This window comes from Lissotriton helveticus, chromosome 6 (assembly GCF_964261635.1).
Source record: "Lissotriton helveticus chromosome 6, aLisHel1.1, whole genome shotgun sequence".
Lineage (NCBI taxonomy): Eukaryota > Metazoa > Chordata > Amphibia > Caudata > Salamandridae > Lissotriton > Lissotriton helveticus.
In genome coordinates this window covers 779,177,322-779,196,769 of record NC_136067.1, presented here as the reverse complement: position 1 = coordinate 779,196,769, position 19,448 = coordinate 779,177,322, and the positions used below count along the sequence as shown (strand labels likewise).

General features: G+C 45.1%; 1 protein-coding gene and 1 pseudogene across 3 annotated transcripts in view; both read right to left on the bottom strand.

Moving 5' to 3' along the window:
- RNGTT (RNA guanylyltransferase and 5'-phosphatase) overlaps window positions 1-19,448 on the bottom strand; it is a 1,800,355-nt gene that overhangs the window by 195,788 nt on the left and 1,585,119 nt on the right. The gene's annotated exons all lie outside the window — the stretch shown is intronic.
- LOC144761533 (putative G-protein coupled receptor 132 pseudogene) lies at window positions 1,387-2,952 on the bottom strand (annotated as a pseudogene).

The following is a 19,448-nucleotide window of genomic DNA, read 5'->3' as shown; positions in this document are numbered from 1 at the left end:
CTCACCTTCACTCACCCTCACTCACCCTCAACCCCTCACCCTCACTCACCCTCAACCCCTCACCCTCACTCACCCTCAACCCCTCACCCTCAACCACTCACCCTCACTCACCCTCAACCCCTCACCCTCAACCCCTCACCCTCACTCACCCTCAACCCCTCACTCTCACTCACCCTCAACCCCTCACTCACCCTCAACCCCTCACCCTCACTCACCCTCACAACACATATTGTGTTACAATAGGTGTCACATTTGCGAAAGATAAAACTATTGGCATTGTAAATAACAAAGCTATTAATTTCGCTATTTTCAAAACAAGCACATAAATAAAAAATGTGTCCTTTACAATACCAATAGCTCAAACTTTCCTAATGCGAGACCGATTGCATTGCTGTGCTTCTCTCCCCTGCTGCACTCTCCTGCTCTCTAGAGATGTGGCCTAACGACCAGAGCTGCCATCTAAGTCACGTAAATACAAAACATGTTGCATTCCAAATGCTATAGGTGTCACATTCGCGAAAGTTATAACTATTGCCATTGTAAATGACAAAGCGATCAATTTAGCAATTTTAAAAACCAACAAATAAATAAAATATGTCATTTACAAGACCAATAACTCCAACTTTTCTAATGTGAGACCTATTGCATTTCCAATGCTTGTTTTACAAAGTGCTCTCGCTGAATTCCCCACACCTCCCTCGGATCTGAAGCCCGGGATGTTTCTCTACTTTTTGTGAGTGCTTGCTGTCTTCCGCTGTCTGTGTGCCCGTTCCAGCACCCCCCCCTCCGCTGTCCGTGTACCCTGTTTTCGTGCCTCTGTTGCCTGCTTGTGACTCTGTTGCCTGCTTGTGACCCTGTTTTCGTGCCTCTGTTGGGGGCTTTGTGTGGCTGCGTTTGTGGGGGGCTCTGTGTGGGTGTGTGTGTGAGGGGCTCTGTGTGGGTGTGTGTGTGGGGGGAGCTCTGTGTGTGTGGGGGGGCTCTCTGTGGGTGTTTGTGTGTGTCATTTGCGAGAGATAAAGCTAGTGGCATTGTAAATGACAATACCATTTATTTATGTTAAAAAAAAAACATAAATAAAAATAATGTCAAGAGCAATGCCAATAGCTCTAACTTTAACAAAGGCAAAACCATTGCATTGTAAATGCTTGTCTATTACGTCTATTAGCCAAGCAAAGCAAGTAACGACGTGCAGCTGTTAGACATAATGAAAGACATGGTCCAGCTAGCAAGAGAGCTAGTGGTGAAGCTAAACAAAACAATTGCTGATTTGGTCATAGGCTAAAAAAAGTTCTCCATCTTCTTAAAACAATAATGATGTTACTTTAAAAAAGTTAGAATATTCAGAAGAACTCATGAAATAATACCAATATCAAAGTCAAAGTTAGCTTTATTCGGTTCGAATTTAGAACCATCAAAGCACAGGTCAAATATCACAATATCTATACACATTACAAATAAAACGAGCATTTGATATAATTCATAAGCCAAATATATCACATTCACCATCGAAAGCGCACTTGGCGTTGAAATAAATATGTTAAAAAAGGGGTTTGTCAGACAGGAAGTTTTCCGTTTAAAAAAATCAATTTTACAGAACATGCTTAAAAGAGAAGAAGAGAGTCGACGCTATAACTTCAGCTCTCGGATGCACCTGAGGACTATGTTGATGGGGGGTTACTTTATGTGATCTATGTTACCAGTTACATTGATCTGTGGTAACCACGCATCTCAGATGTCCAATCCAAGATCTCCAACCTCTTTCAGATGTCCCCTCACTCCATCATAAAAGCTATGTTGTCAGGGCTGTGCATTTTCCCTACAAGAGTACTTTTAATACTAGAAGTCATTGTTGGTTCCTGGCCACTCTGGCACTGGTTGGCTTGGCACCGAAAAGCACGCTTCAGATCCTTCTTCACACTGTCACTGACCAGAATGTACAGGATGGGATCCAGGGCACTGTTGAGGCTGGACATGGCAAGTGCTACAGAGAAATAGACATTAACCTTCCGCTCAAAAACACAACTGGCGTCAGGGTCGGCGTAGGAGGAGAACACCGCAGTCCGCAGGAGGAGAAGGAGGTGGTATGGGGCAAAGCACAAAAGAAATATGACAATCACCCCTATGGACAGGTGCTTGACTTTGGCTTTCTTCTCTTGGCTCAAGGAGCTGCTCTGCCTTACTCCCTGAAAGATTTTCAGGTAGGAGGTTGCTAGGACTGCCAGGGGCAGTAGGAAGCCAGCAACAAAGCGGAAGTAGTTAAACTTGGCCACGCCCGACTGCAAGGGGTAAGTCTCATAACAGGAGACGCCATCATGTTGATTAGACTTACTCATGACACCCAGGTGGAAGGCAAAAACTACGAGAGTGACTACGAAGCACATAGCCCCCGCTGCCCTCTGGCTGCGGAACGCCAGGGAGTGGATGGGATACACCACGGCAAAACATCGGTCCAAGGAAATGCAGCAGAGGAGGCAGACACTGATATACATGTTGGAGTAGAAAACAAAGGCCACCAGAGCGCAGGCTTCATTGCCAAGAGTCCAGACCCTTCCACCAAAGACGTAGAGGACCCAGAGGGGGAGTGTCAGGATGTAGAGTAGATCAGATGTGACCAGGGTTAAAAGGTAGATGCCAAGCACGTTCTTCTGCTTTCGCACCTGCTGGATTATGGGCCATAGGGTCAACAAGTTGGTCGTCAAGCCGATCAGGAAGACAGAACTGTAGACAGTCACCACGATTACCCTGCCATCCCAGAAGTCAATGCCGCAGCTGGGAGAGTCCGTGGAGGGGCAGCAGGTACTCTTGTTCATGGCATCTTCTACTTGGCGATACAGCAAGGTCTCTCCGACGTCCATGGTTGCTCGTGGTGAGCTGGGCGGCCGGGGGCACTGCTTTAATTAACTGATGTAGCCCTGGTACTGCTGCAGCCTGCCCTCAACGTCATCGGGCTGACTTGAAAACTGACGACCAATATTTTTATTTTACGTAACACTATTCTGCCAATCTGTAGCAATGGAAATAACGTAGTGGTTAGTAGGCAACCCAGTTCTCTTCTGGTGACACTGACTTCTCAGAAGTTAGAAATAAGAAGTACACAAGTCTCAAATATTCCAATATTGCTGATGCACAATTACCCTCGGCAACCATTCTTTCCTTGTGAATACCTCCAACAACTGTCAGAATTGTAATTATTGCAGTCGAAGTACATACCGATCAAGCAGGCAGATATGTATTGGTGAAGGGGTGTCTTTTAGGGAACACAATGTTATTAGTTAATGTTTACGCTCCTAATATCGATGACCCAGACTATTGGTTATTGTCCCCACATGGATGGAAGACATCATGCATTTACCACACACATTATCACTCATGCTCCAGTAGTTTTGGGAGTCAGGGTTCAGGGGGCGGCTGGGATGGCAAGGCAGTGGAGGTTTCCCAACATGGCCCTTCGTGACGTGGTCTTTGAATCCGAATTAAGTCTAGCGATAGAGGAATACTTTGAAATTAATATGGGCACTGTAAAAACCAAAGCCTTTCAAATCATACATACAGGGATCTGCATTTCTAAAGGGGCAGGGATTCTTAGAGACTTACAGCGCACACTGTCCAGGCTGGAAACGCAGTTGAGGGCTATAGATAAGGTTCAACAGGCAGCACAGAGCAACACAGAGTTACGGAAAAGGGCAACACTACTGATGGAATATCAAGAGGCAGCAGAGAGGGAGGCCCACTTTTTGGGGAAATACGTGACAGCTAGGAGGTATGAGGAGGGCAAACGACCGGAACGATAACTGGCAAGACTCATAAAGCCCAATAGAGGACACACATACATTATTAGAGGATGAAGGGGTTCCAATCTCAGACTGCGAGGGTATTAAGGAGAGGGTATTGTTATACTATAAACACCTGTACACCACTAAAGTCTCCCCAGACACGTAAACTAGTAATGCTTATCTGGACGAAGTCGCTATGGTGTGGATAGAGAACGCTCATAGGGACTTTCTGGCTGAACCTTTCACAGTTGACGAAGTTGTCCAGGTGATAGAGGACTTGGATGGATCAAAGGCGTCAGGGCTGGATGGGTTCTCAGGATGTTTTTACAAAGTATTTAGGAAAGATCTAGCCCGCATCTTATCGATGTCTACCACGAGGCGATCGAGTCAGGCCAGCTCCTGTTAACAATGCGTGAAGTTGCAATCACGTTACTCTGTAAGGCAGGGAAGGACCCACAACACTGTGGCTCATATAGACCACTTTCCTTATTTAACTTCGACTACAAAATTCTGGCCAAGATACTGGTGAACAGGCTGTCTCTAATAGTTGATACAATGGTATCACCGGCCCAGGCAGGCTTCATCCCACGTAGATCAACAGCATTGAATTAGAGGGCCCTATTTTGCAACTCTGCATAGGATGAACCCTTCGCTCCCGGCTTTGGCCGTTCTATTGGACACCGAGAATGCTTTTGGCTTGTTGGAGTAGCCTTTTCTGCGCGCCACGCTGGTCCGTTTGGGTATGGCCCCTCGTTTTATCTCGGTGATATCACTGCTTTACACGCGCCCCTCAGCATGTGTGAGAGTGAATGGTGCATTAACAAACTCCTTTACGCTAACGAGAGGGACCCGCCAAGGATGCCCCCTATCCCCGCTCCTGTTCATAATAGCAATGGATCCCCTAGTGATCCATAGTCATCTACAAGACCATCACTCCGACAGGGGGCTACAATTTAATACTGCACCGTTAGTGATAACGATGTACGTAGATGACATTATACTATACTTGAGACACCCAGATGATAATTTAAATCCAATACTTCGAGGGATTACGAGCTATAGCGCCCTGTCAGGCCTACATATTAAGTGGAATAAATCCAAAATCTTTCCCCTCACTGACGCCCACAACGATCGTCCACCTAATTTCCTTTAAAACGGTGTGACGATTTGGTCAAATATTTAGTTATACACATTCATAGAGACCAGACACAAATTCTCCAACTTAATTATGGTCCTGCAATGGAGAAATTGACGGACAGGGTGGAGAGATGGCTGGAATTACCTCTGACGATGGCAGGGAGAATCACTAATAAATATGGTGGTTCTACCGCAATTTTTATATTTGTTTCAGAACATTCTGATACCCTTAAATAAGACATTTTTCGCCACCCTTCAAACACACCTAATACAGTTGGTATGGAGGAAGAAACAGCCCAGGATCAGCTGGGAAGTTCTGACACAACCTTAAGAGAACGGTGGGTTTGGTAACCCCAACTTCCAAATCTACTACCTGGTCGCCCAATGCAGTTTTTCTAGACACTGGTTCCAGGCCAACTTTCTGGTGCCTTATCTTCGCCTAGAAGCGGACCTTTCTTACCCCACTCCACTGTCTGCTCTATTGCCGGTGGGTCTAGCCAGGGACCTGCAGGACCTCCAAACGCTGTCAATGACTAGCTGGGTCTGGAAACAGTGAACCCGGACAACCAGAACGCAGCTTCTTTATTCTTCATCGCTCCCACTATCTGGGAACCTCCTGGTCCCTATTACTCTGGAAAGAGCGGTATAGCGCACTTTGTCCAAATATAACCTGAAAACATTTGGAGATCTGTTCCCGGACGGCCACATATACTCTAGGACAGAAGATATTCACTTTAGAGATGCAACCTTCATGGATCAATTCATCTTTGCAGATTGCAAAGGACCCTTAGATCACCATTACCTAGTTATCCTCTAAAGCCTCCGGACTTTCCACCATTGACGTTACTTATTAGGGACATTGAAGGGGGGGACTTAATGTCCAAAATGTATAAATCCGCAATTGCACTACTTCCACCCAGGGAAGACAAGACACGTTCGACGTGGGAAAAAGACATAGAACAACCTATAACCGACGAAATTTGGAGTTACTGCAGCAAACAAACGCGCAAGGTCTCCTTCAATCACAAACATAAAATACTGCATTTTAAGTACATAAGGTGGGCATATATTACACCAACCAGAGTGCACCGCATGGACCCGGCATGCACCCACACCTGCCCTAAGTGCAACTCCCTGACGCCCGATTTTGCACACATGACATGGACATGTGGGGGATAGCTAGATTCTGGATAGGGATGTTTAACGAGCTATCACGAATGGCAGAAATCCCCATCTCGCCCTCTCCATTAATGGCATTACTGGTATATGTAAAGACCATCCCCAGATTCGTTGACCGCTTCTGTGCATTAGCGCTGCTGTTAGCAAAAAGAAAAGTAGTGCTGAAATGGGGAAGCCAGTACTCACCAAAGCTGAACGATTGGTTATTTAGCATGCAATACGAATAGTCAGTTGTATGCACAGCCTCTAGACATATAGCAACCATACAAATCATACTTACTAGCATCAACCTCTGTGGGCTCGCAGATGGATCACGACCTGTCAGTGGGAAGCCCCTAGAATAGGTGTGAAGGGACTAGTCGAGGTGCAAGGAGGATTGGGTCTGATGTTAGAGGTGGTTTCTTTCTCGCACACCAGGACGTTATAAACCTCATAATGCATCAATTGTAATGTATGTATGTTACTCGACTACACCGCCATGCTTTGTTCTCATTTGGTTTTTTTGTTGTGGAAAATATAAATAATTTTTTTTTTTTTTAAAGAATTGTAATTATTGTAGCTCCTGTGACAAAATATTCGTTCTAATCGGTCAATGGGAGACGCTTTTCACATTGTTATGCATTACAACCAGTTTTTCCTTTACTGTGAGGGTCGTGTTCGGAGTAAAACACATCCATGTGCAAAATGCAATAGCAATCTGGTCTCATGTCTAACAAATTAAAATAAAGTGTACAAACTGGAGTCGTTTAGGCCACATTTTGTGCCTGAATTTGCAGCCTGTCAAATGTGATGGTTGCTCTACAATCACTAGCAATTACAAACACATATAATTTAATCGTAAAAAGCATGTATTGACATTAGCCTGTTAGCAGAATTTTAGTCGTAAATTTTGATATCGTGCAACGATTTTTAAGTGCCTGTAGCTTTGCTAACTATTCCTTAACAAGTAAACGTAAGTAGTTTTGTGTACCTTAGTAAACCAATGTGCTCGTTTAGTGCATGGTGGTAAAATCTGGAGCAAAAATTCCACTGTGCAAATTAAATTTGTGTTCGGTTGCTGCTCCTGATTTAGTGGTCAGCACAAACAAAATGGTTGCGTTATCACCAAAGCTTCTAGCGATACAAATGCACACCAAATCTACGTGACTGCTCTAGGTGATCCATTCACAATTGATCAAGTACAAAAATTAAGTGCAAACAAAGGTTTAAGCCATTTTTAGGTTTGAAGTAAGCCAAGCCCTCTTATTTTGGAAAACGAAATGTGTTGCATGCTATTATAGTAGGCTGTGGGTCAGTATATTTCAGCCATTGGCTGCTTTGGCACATGAGTAGTTCAGTCACTGTTTTGAGACATTGCCAATAACATCTTTGTTATGTCTACAGGAGTATTTCAGACTCGCCATCTTTCTTTGCGTTGTTTGGGTGTATGCTTGTGCCTTCAATGCGATTAACAAGGTCATATTTTAAATCTCTAAAGTATGGTCAATCGCCACATATTAAACATATTTTTTTTATTAAACGAAAAAGACATTCACCACACATCCAATACAAAACTTCTTACTGACTACTCTGACACTGCTCACTTCCAGCAGCCCAGCAGCTATGTTTTAGTCTTGGCCTCTCCCATGCTCACACAGTGCGAGAGCCCTGCATGTCTTCGCCCCTTCCTGCTGAGATGCTGCTTCCCCTGTTGCCTTCTTTCTGCCAGTATGGAGGCCCCACTTTAATCGCCACCTAGCAGCTCTTCTCCTCTGCTGCTGGGATGCTCCTACAAAGTGAGGGCCCTTGTATCCTCCAACTGAGATTCTGTTCATACTGTGAATCCTGTATCCTCTGCAGATGGGTTGTTGCTCACAACGTGAGCTTTCACAGTACTCCTTGCTGCCAGGTCGCTAATGCGTGAAGCCTGCGTGATGGGTTCCCACTGTTCCACAAAACATTGGCAAAGCCAACAGGCGTAGTTTGAAAACCACAATGCAGACCACAACTACTGATTTCATTTAAGATTATTGGTACTACACTTCCCTCTAGGCCAAAAGTGAAACTGCAAGCACGGGTTACAAGTCAAGGTTTATGCTCTGTAAAAATAGATTATGCTACGCTTGGGCAGTTAATTTTGGTGTTAAAACTAAACTTCAAAATGTAACATGGAAAAAGTGATTGCCTTCAGCAGAAGATCAACTTGGCAAGAAGGGAATTATTTAATGTGTACTGAAGACTGAAGCACTGTATAAACTGTTGACTAAACTAGGCCTTAATATCTCAATTTCTCTTTGACGTGCCGCAGGTTAAGGGATCGATTCATTTATTCTAGAGATGATGTGTTGCACTATGCTCAGTTTTTTCAGTAGATAGATACGCACATGGAGGAGATTACAATTTGCATGATTATATTATCAAGTAGTGTAAAAATAATCAAGTCCATCAGGAAATGTTGCCATATGACACTTAGATCTTCCTGAGGTTGTCTTCAGAGTTTCAAGGCTGAGTCAGGGAACAGTATGGAAAACACTCTTGCCACTTGCCTGGATGACAATGTGCAAAGGCAGGGCGAGAAGTAACCAAAACCCTAGCATAAAGAGAGAGGGGACAGGGCAACTAACAAGTAGAAGAGGATTAAAGCAGACAAAGACAGTGCAAATTAAATTATAGACCCATCATTAAATTATTTAAACCAAAATTGCAAGGGCATCTGTTTACATAGATTGAGTATATGACCCATCATTATACAGATGTCTATTCTGCTTGCGAACATAAGACAAATGTCGGACTAATACAGGGCTGCCTAAGTCTATGCAGCCAAGCAATTAGCTAGAGTCGTTCAGATGTTCTCAGATTTTGGCACAGCACTCAGAAGCAACAATGAACTGCTTGCCAGGAAGTGGAGGCAAGCTTGGATTTTTACTCAAGAGACTGAAGTGGAAAATATAGCATTTAAGCTGCACATTCACCCTGACTAGTCGGACAGAAAGGAGAGGTTTCTGTTCAAGTTCTTCACAACAGAGGGTAAAGAGGCAGTGGCAGATGGGGCATTATGTCCCAGACCCTGCACTTTCTAGGGCCCTGCAGTCCTTAAGAAAAATGTAGTTATCGATTTTTAATTAAATCATAAGTCTACTGTCTTCATTAATAATGAGGTAGCTCACACGGCTAAGTGACTAAATGGCTCAAAATGTAATTTTTTTATCTTCATTAATGCTTATCAAAAGTACTTATGGCATCTGCCAGGAACAGACGAAGTGGCCAGCCGGCCTAGATGTGTATTAGCCGATTTGGATGGCCTTGTGCTTGGTAAAATATTCTTCACCAGTTCCCTTTAACTTTGCTCTTTCAAACAGAATAATGCTTCCTGATGCCCTCAAGGATCCATAGAGTGCACCTGCTACAAGTCAAGGTCAAATTTATATTTAAAACAGAACTTTAGATTACTTCTGGAAACAAGAGGAACCTCTGCCAAGGAAGAAGAGCTGTGAGGAGGAGACTGCCCCTTTGCTGTGTGTTGCTTTGCTGGGCTGGCCTGCAGTTGCCGCTTCTGCCAAGGATAAGGCAAAGACTGGAACTCTGCTGTGAACCTGCTTGTGAGGAATCTCCAAGGGCTTGTGTGTGCTTGCCTCCTGTTCTGAAGCCTCAGGGACACAAAGACTTCACCACCAGCTTCCTTGATCTGCACTGCTGGGATTTCTGACCTGCCAGGAGGTGCCTGTTCCAGTTCTGGGCCTCTGGAGGTTGTTGTTGTTGCTATGAGCTGACAAAGCTTGACGAAAATGAAGAAAATCATTGCATGGCCCTTCCAACGCCTGTTTTTCCAATGCAGCACTGCTGCTTGGGAGAACTTCCCCGCACCGCCGCTGTGCAGCCAAAGAATTGAAGTAGCGCCTCCCAGCGGCTGAAAAATCCGTTGCACACAGAGTCTAGTGCACCGACCTCCGAAGTCCGAGATCACTGCAAAGACTCAGGCAGTGCTTTGCAGCTGAAAGAACTGATGCATCGTGGGACCGCAGCTGAAGAAAAAAACGCAACACCTGTTTTGATGTTGCCTTGACTTTCAGCTGCCCAGATTTCCACACATGGCACCTGTGCAGCAAGTTTTCCGACATACCACCCGCAGACCAGAACCGCCTTGGAATTAATGAATCACTTCCCCCCTACAGTCTGGATTTGACGCAACACTTCTCCTGCGCGCAGCAGAACTGTCACATCGCCTCCCCAAGGGCTCAGGAACTGACGCCTCGCTGTGTTTTTCCATGCTTCCCTTCTCTGCTGCTGTTTGGCCTTGTGAATTTTGACGCACCTAAAGGTACAGTGTGTGAAATCACGCATCGATAGATTTCTATGGACAGAATTGGTTGAAACTTGTTAAAAGCCATATTTTAAGTTGTGTACGTAGGATTTTTGTCGTTTTGGTCTTGTTTTGTTTAGATAAAGATACTTTATTTTTTTAATCTTGCATGGTATTCATTTGTAGTGTTTTCACTGAGTTACTGTGTGTCTGGGTGCAAATACTTTACACAATGCCTTTGGGATGAGCCTTTCTGCTTGTGCCAAGCTACCAAAGGTGTGGTCAGGGGTTATCTAAAGTGTGTAACTCCCTTATCCTGACTAGGCAAGGGTACCTACTTGGACAAGGGTGCATACCTCAGCCAATTAGAGACCCCCAGTTCTAACAGGCATTATCAGCGGGATGCAGCATGGATCCTAAGGTACAGTGAGCAAGGGTACATTCAAATTCTCATTCAAAGAGAGAGAAGGGTCTCTAGTGTTTGCTATACCGACCTCTCTTGACTCACAACTAAAAACAAAACAAAGAAGTACAGGAGACAGTTGAGAAGTTCTACTGATTAGTATCCAATTTCATCATTGTTAGATATGGAGCTCTTCGTTACTGGAAACTGCGCCCACATTTTTTGGCATGCTTGATCACTGGGGGTGATTGTCAGTCCCTGTTAGAGAGCTCTTAAGACTAATTATTGGACGTGAACATGACCCCTATGAGCTTAATGGAATTTCGTGCAATCCCCAGACTGGTTGTCTTTATTGTGGGTACTAAAAGTAAGGTTAAAATCAATTGCAACGTCCAGGAGTTATTATTCCCACATCAAAAACGATCTACATAGTTCAGCCAACGTAAATGCCATCAACGGTCGGGGGATTTCTTCAGGCCAGCACCTTCCTGCCACAAAAACGATCATTCATACTAAGACATTAATTCGTTAATTATGGACTTCTCACATTTAACAAGGGATCAGGAATGGTTGGGCGCTACTTGTATTTACTTGTACAGCTGGGCGTGCTGCACAGTCAGTCGCAACCCAATACATGGACTGTCTGCACCAGCATTGAGGGCAGCTTGCTTTCATGAACAGTATCCCACCTCACAGATCAGTTTGATACAATTTTAACATTTCCATCTCTAAACCAGGTACCTTGTCTTACATGCTCTATAGCTTCTAGTGACTGCCTCTTACTGTGAACATTGGGAGTGGCAGTGGGTGCGTTGTCTGGGTACATGCCATAGTAAGGTGGAAAACAACTGAAAAGATGCTGGGCAAACTGGGTATGCCGCACATGCGCAGTCCACACATTATTAATAGCGTACTAGTAGGAAAATAGTTCAAATAGTGTTACTGGTGGTTACATTACCAGTACAAAAGCACTAGAAGTAAGCCACTGATGAGGTGAGGCAATCCTTTATTCACATACCAGGGACTGGGAGGAGGAGTGGAGGGCACTTGTGAGTGCGCATGTCAGTTTGGCCGGCTGTCTTAGGCTAGCCAAACAGACATGCACACTAAGAATTTCTCCACCCAGCAGTACTGTACAGATGGGTGGAGAAATGTTACCGATTCCCAGTCCCTTCGTGAGCAACCAACCTGGCTGCTCAGACCATTCCAGGCTATGAGAGCAGTGTCTGGATTGGGTGGGGAGATTGGGAGTCTGTGCTGAGCCAGGGACTTTTGGAAGATAGGAGCACCAAGGCGGCCGGCAGACGTTGCTACAGCAGGGGAAGCAGTTAAGGATATTTTCTTTTTTTTAATTTGCCCTCGCGCTGCTGCATCACTTTATTTTGGCAGAATCCGCTGCTGGTAAACACCATGGAACATAGCAACCTACTTTAACAGCAAAATTACTTTACAGAGGCAATCAATCTGATGTTTCTTCATTTGATGACAGCAAGCAACAGCTCAAACACCGACATGCATCTAGCTCGATTGTAATTGTGTTGACTTATCCGGCTGTTTCCTTCTACTCTGATGTTGCATTATTCTAAGCTCAATGTCTCAAGATAATACAAAATACAAGCAAGCCGAATGAGAGAGCTCACAAAGGCGATGTGTGCGCAGATGCAATAACTGAGGGAAAACAGACCAATAATTCCAAGTGGTGCTTTTCCTTCCCAGAGACACTCATGGTCATGCAAGAAAAACAGGAGAACCCAGGAAATCTTCCTGCCTACACTATACTACCCTTTTTTTTACCCAAACTCGAGGATGAATGGGCTAACAGAACATCCATTTCTCCACAAAATATTTAATGCAAGAAGTATAATCGTCACCTCATACATAATTCAGTTTTCATGTCTATCATTTGGATTAAGGCCACTGAGGCGTGAATTATTTCTTTTGATGTAGAGTAAAAATAATTCCTTTAAAGTTATGCAGAATTCTAAAATGTTTTACTGAGTAAAAATTATTTTTAATAGTCTCAGTAAGATGCGCTTTGTTTTTTATTCTATAGGATGCATATCAATGGGCTGGAGTATATGGTCGAGTATGCATACATATGCTAAAAATGCGAGAACATTGTAATTCTTGGCATTGACTGCAAAAGGTAGTAATCAAAAAAGTTCTTGACAGTGATCTTCATTATTCAAAATGTATTGCTTTCAAACCTATTTTTATTGTTTTGTAGCATTAAAATTCCAGCTAGCCTAACAATAAAACGTAATTCATGCATGCCTTCAAAAAAGGCATAAGTGAACCATCATATACATAACATGATCCTTATTCAGACTTTGCCGTGTAGCAATTATTGTACGTACTGAAGCAATTATTGAACAGCGGTTTGGACTTTTATGGGCTTAATCAAGCATGGGTGGAGAAAACAGGGCACCGAATCCGGCAGCCGCAACAGATGGAAGTCCATCTACCGGGCAGTATAGGTTGCGTCAAAAGAGCTGCAAAGAAGGGAGCAGGGAGGGACCCTATTGCTCACTTCACAGTCCTGGTTGAGAAGGATTAGGGATGCTCTTGAGGGAGTACTACAATTAAGCAAGTTTGAAAACAGAAATGGTAACACAATAGTGGTTTTAACAGAGAGCAGATTGCTAGCCAATGCAGCACTGCAAACCAAATGAGTGATGCAAACTCATTAAAAATATAGGGCTGTCCATTTTGAATACACATGAAGTGATGTTTCACGCCCACAGTACACTGTACTCCTCCCCACTCCCATGATCTACTGACTGGCAGCTGCAATGCCCACCACCACCCTGCCGCACTCCTCCTTGCTCTGAACCCTTTGCCCCGCTCGCCGCACTGCTGCTACACCACACCACAGAAAGGACGTTCACATGCGCCACCTGCAAGTTTTCATGCACTCTTCAACAACCCAAACGCACAACTCCTGTGCAAACATCACCCAGTACCCCACCCTCACACAAGCCAGTCACCCACTCATACTCACACAGATTAAACACCACCAACACTACACGTCATACTCTGCCAGCCAAGACTGTCAGCCCAAGAGTGGAGGTGGAATCCCCATGATATTCAAAGATACCATCAGCTGCAACACCTACACAGACACCCGCACCAGCTACATGGAACACCTCACGTTCAAGATGCGCATCACAGATAAATTCTCCCTTGGAGGAGCCCTCATATACAGACCAACAAGGCCTCACACTAATTTCACCAGTGGCATCACAGGCTGTCAAACTCTTCATCATCAACACCAGTGCCTTCATCCGCTTCGGAGACCTTAGCTTACACCTCGAATACCACACTGACTGAAACTCTACAGCCCTTCTAGAAAAACTTGCAAACCTTAGCCTCAGCCAGCACGTTACCAAACCCACATCCACCACTGGATACGCATTGGACCAGATTTTCTCCTCAGCGAGCAACATCATAGACAATAAGCCAGCAATTCTGACCCCTTCAGACTACGCCCACGTCAGTTTCAGCATACCAGTTCCTCACCAACACAGACCTGCCACCCCCAGAAAGATCGCAGTATCTCAGAAGAAGAGTGAGCTTCAGATCTCCCCGCGCACCGGCCGGTGCACACCGGCATCTTGCCGAAAGCCTTCAGGAACCTCAACAGCTACATCAACGCATGAGCCAACATCCTGGCTGCCCTCAAGGCAACCCAACGGCAAGAGCCAGACCACACTCCAGTTGGTACATAGAGGAACTCAGGCTGACTAAACACCATTGCAAGCAACCCAAGCACAAATTTAGAACAAGTCAAGACACCACAGATAAAGATATCTTCAAATCAGCAAAGCGCACATTTCTTGCAGAAAGCATCATCAATGCTGTCACTAAGAGCAGCATGAAATTTCACCATCATCATAGATTTCATCTCGCCTCCTGCCAACTCCAGCAACATCACCCGCACACAACACTTTAGCAATGAGGTCTCCAAATTCTTCTGTAACAAAATCCCCTCCCGAACAGCATCTTCAACCCTCAACCAGACCCCGTCACTTTCGCCACTCAACTTCCCATCATGGCTGAAGTACAAGCCCTGATCTTGTGGCCTCCTGTCACCATCATCTAAATTGCTGCTACCAAAAAGGCCCAGCCGATGCCTTCACCAAAGGACTCCTACTGATCAGCAAAGCACTAACACCAATTTTCAATGCCTCCATCAACTTAGCCACATTCCCGGACACCTGGAAACAAGCCACTGTCATGCACCTGCTCAAGAAATCATCCACTGACCCAGCCATGCTTTCCAACTGTACAACTAACTCACTCCTACTATACCTGACAAAGGCAATAGAGTAACTAACTAACCGATGCCTCACCGAACATCTGGGCAACCACCAGTTCCCATCCAGCATCCAAGACAAGCGACTTGGAACAGTGTCCAATATGCTGCCATATAACAAACTGGCAGACACTTTAACAACATTTACAAGCTTACAGTTCAAATTCAGCATTGACAGACCAGGTCAAGGGAAGAGAACATAATGTGAAATACAAAGCAGGTTACACAAGTAAATACCACCTAGCAAGGCAGGATTGGTTGAACACAAAATCACATTTGGAGATGTTTCTTCAACAAAAAGTGAATCTGAGGAGTTGTTAGAGTATATTTCTTGGCTCATCAAAGAAAATTGCAAGACCTTTTCTGCAGTATTAGCTACAACGAACACAGCTTGCAGAATATACCTTAGCATTCTAGTACCAATTGACTGGGGCAAAAACAAATTGTGGTGCAGCACACCGACTACAAATAACGTACAGAGTGCCCAGAACACTTGATTTACCCCAATTTAGGCACACAATGGCAAAAAGGCTGCAGGTCTTTGAATGGCACAACTTGCAAAGAGGGTATTCAGATGTCATGCACTTTGCAATCCGCCCAACAACAAATCACAACTCATCACACTGGATAGGGAACATAGCCTCACCTTTGACTGAAACATTTAATATACACTTATGAGCAGATGCTTGTGTTTATGCCTGGTTCCTCACTTGTGAAACGCTTTATTCAAATAGTGGCTGCTGGGTCTTACAACACAGTACAATGAATGGCTTTCTTCAATTGCAGTTAGGAAAGAGGGTTAGGAGAAACATAACCTCATTTATGTGGCCAACCTTGGACTTCTGAACAGATGAGGTCTGCAGGACAGTTTGTGTGAAATGTAAAGCATATTATCTATGAGCATTTGCTGGTATTTGTTCTAACTTTGGTATAAGGGTTTTTATCGTTTCCTGAAAGTTAGGGGAAGGGACAGGAAGGTGAAATTAATTTTGTAGTAATTACGTGAGAGGCTACTAGTTATTTGATATGAAAGGTCACTCATATTCCAGATTTTGATGAATATGCTTTACAAAGCAGGGATAGTTCAAATGGGTATTCAGTGACTGTAGTCTTTGGTGAAGCAGGAAGAAGCAATCTCCTTTCTTCTTAACCTTAAAGCCAATATATAATGTTTTATAAAAAACAAATCAATGTATCAACAAGTCAATGGTCACCAGGGGATAAAGCAAGAATACCTTTTATGCACATTTACTCTAAATTCAAGAAAAGTGCAAGATCTGTACCTTCCTAAAAAGAATAGTTGCGATTTATGTTTTCTGGAATAACTCTGTAAAGTGTGTGTAATAGATCCAAGTATTTTGCCCTAAGGACTGGGACAACCTCTGTATTTGAATTTTAGGAAAATGTCAGCACCCTCGGAACTTCAGACTATTAGACTTTTTACATTAGTATTGTGGGTATTTTAGATGGAATACTTCACATAACAGTCACGTGTGCCTGAACTCCAGTCTGACTTCCAGGGGTAAACAGGAAAGACTCTTGTGGCAGGATAAAGGGTATCTCGATCTCATAAATAGATGTGATTCAGCAAGCAATACAATTCTTTTCAGGAAACCTAGCTAAAAGTGTGCTTTCACATTCAAAACAGTACAAGCCAGTAGTATTCACATGTACAAATGGCTCACATGGACAGATTGTGTTTCAAAAGAAAGCCATAGCCTATGAATGCTCACCATAATAGCAAGGACGCCTGCTACATGCAAATAATGCTCACCATTATACCAGGGCCACCACAGTAATAAGATGAGCATTTTAATGGCCAGGATGCCCACCAAATATCAGTCATGGCCATTATTAAGCAAGAGAGAGCCACAATTATGGCAGAAATTGCTAAAAGTAGGCCAGCAATGCTCCAAATATGTCAATGATGACTGCCAATATTCCACAACTAGACCATGGATGCAAATTTTAGTCAAAGATGACCATTATTATACCACTGGCACTATTATGTCATGAACGGACACAACTGTGCCGTGGATGAACCCCTTACGAAGGAAGGGGGAGGGAGGCAATGTACTTTTGGTGGTCCTTGACACCAGACACAGCTTCAATGGAACGTCACTGTTTAGTAGGCAGGTACACAATGTCACAGACACACGCACAAACATACACTCTTACATACACACCTACAGATGACTGTATATTAGCCTCTTAATTGCCTCAACTTTGGATCCACACTCTGCTCTCCTTAGCTCTTGGGCTCCTGATCATTCACTAAACTAACATTATTACTCTGGCTTCTGCAGTCCCACAATTCAGTGGGGGTCAGCACTGGTTACTGCTCAGGGTTCTGTTGGCACTCTTCTTTCATGACACATTGTACACACAATGACCCTACAACACAGCCAAATTCATTGTGACTGAGCTAGATTAAGTGGAGACAGCTGCTCATGTGGCAGATCCCATTGGCAAACCCTTATGTCTGATTGTTATGAGGAGCTCTTGCTATTGGTTTGTCTAATTGTTACTCTAAAAGTCTTGGAATGAATAGTACTGCCTTCTTTAATATGCACAGACTCTCTGAATAAGGTACTGGACGACTCGGCTTCACCGTTGACAACTACTTTGCGGGTACGGCTGAGCTACTAGCAGCCCTGGGGTACTCGTTGGAGACCCCTTAGCTAAACAGAGGGCATTAGATTACACTGTGCAATGGGTTAACAATGCTGTAAGATGTGCATTTTCCATATAATGAAATGCTTGTTTATCCCCTGTACGTTACACTATGTAGCAATTAATCTGATAGAGACATCTAGCCGCAGATTCCTTAACTTAGAATATCCCCAGGCATCAGACTGGATCCGGAAAACTATTCGCAGTCGCACCTCTGCACGCCGTCGGGGGAGCGGCACGAACACGGACGTGACGTCAGCGGAGCCATATATGCCCCTCCCGGCACGCTGACATCAGTTTTCTTCTTTTCCGCATCCCAACGCGGATCCTGGAGAACCAGCGGTTCCTTGGCCTGTTTTTTGGGTCTTCTCGACGCCTTAGGTGTCCCGGAACACTGTGCAATGCCCTCAGGCTTTAAGGCATGTGAGACCTTTGCACGTCAGATGTCTGTAACTGCCCTGCACGCCATCTGTATGTGGTGCCTTGGAGTGCACAAATGGGTAAGGGTAAGCACAAACGTAAGTCACGGAGGTCTTCCTCCCATACGCGCGACACTGGCACCCACTCTTCTCGCTCCCTGCCGGGCACGGGTGTCCGGCAGTCTCCTGCTCCGTACTATCCCTTTCCGGGTGTCAGGGCGACGCGGGCCCAAATGGAGGCTTATTCTAAAGCACTCCACTTTTACTTTGAGTCACCTTCTCTCCCTGGTGTGCCTTCTAGTCCCATAGAGCTGGGAGGCACTCATGTTGGTGGATATGTCTTCGGCGCCGGCTGTGTGCATCGACTCAGGTTCTGGAGCTGATACGACACCGATGGGACACAGCCTGGAGGGTCCTCCGACTCGCCCATCCAGCCCACCCCATCAGTCTCCGCACAGCCATAAGCGGCTTCCTGCGCTGACGTTGGAGATGGCGCTGGGCTCAACTCCCTGTTCCCCACATGTTGCAGTGGGGTTGATGTCGGACAGCGCACAGATCGAGTCCCCTGTGGAGGTCGTCAACGTCCAGACGAACACAACTCGACGTCGGTCGGTGCCGACATCCATGCCTCCTCTATTACATGAGGATGATGTTCCACCCGACTCCTCGGACGTCGATGCGACTCCCACGCGGCGTCGGTCCACGCCAGTGCCTACGCCTCCTCTTATGCAAGAGGTTGATGCTCCTCTGAACTCCCCTGATCTGAGGTTGTTTTGGTCCATGGTGCAGGTACCTTGTGTGGAGAGACCTCCGGATCAGCCTCCAGCATCATGCTGGGCACATGGGCGAGGCCTTCCTCTGGTGACCCTGTTGATCGGTCCATAGCTCATCGACACCTTCCTGCCCTGGATTATCTGCTCTGCCTATCCCTTCACCCTAGAGCTCAGGGCCTAGTTGTTCAGGCGGCCTTTGACTTACAGTCTTCCTCCACCTAGCCACTGTTACCACCCACCAGGGAGTCTAGGTGGTTGGACACATGTGGTCGCCAGCTTTTCGCCTCTGCCACTGCTGGCATCCGCGCATTGAACACGGCTTGCATGTTCGCACATGCATCCTCTACCAATTGGGACTTGGTCGAGAATCTTCTTCCTTCTATTCCAGAAGGTCCGCAAGGAGAATTGATCCGCCTTCTGACGGCAGGGTTTTGGCACAATTTTTCCTCCCCTCTTCCCGTGGCGCCACTGACTCGGTGGGACGAGCTCTTGCTCGG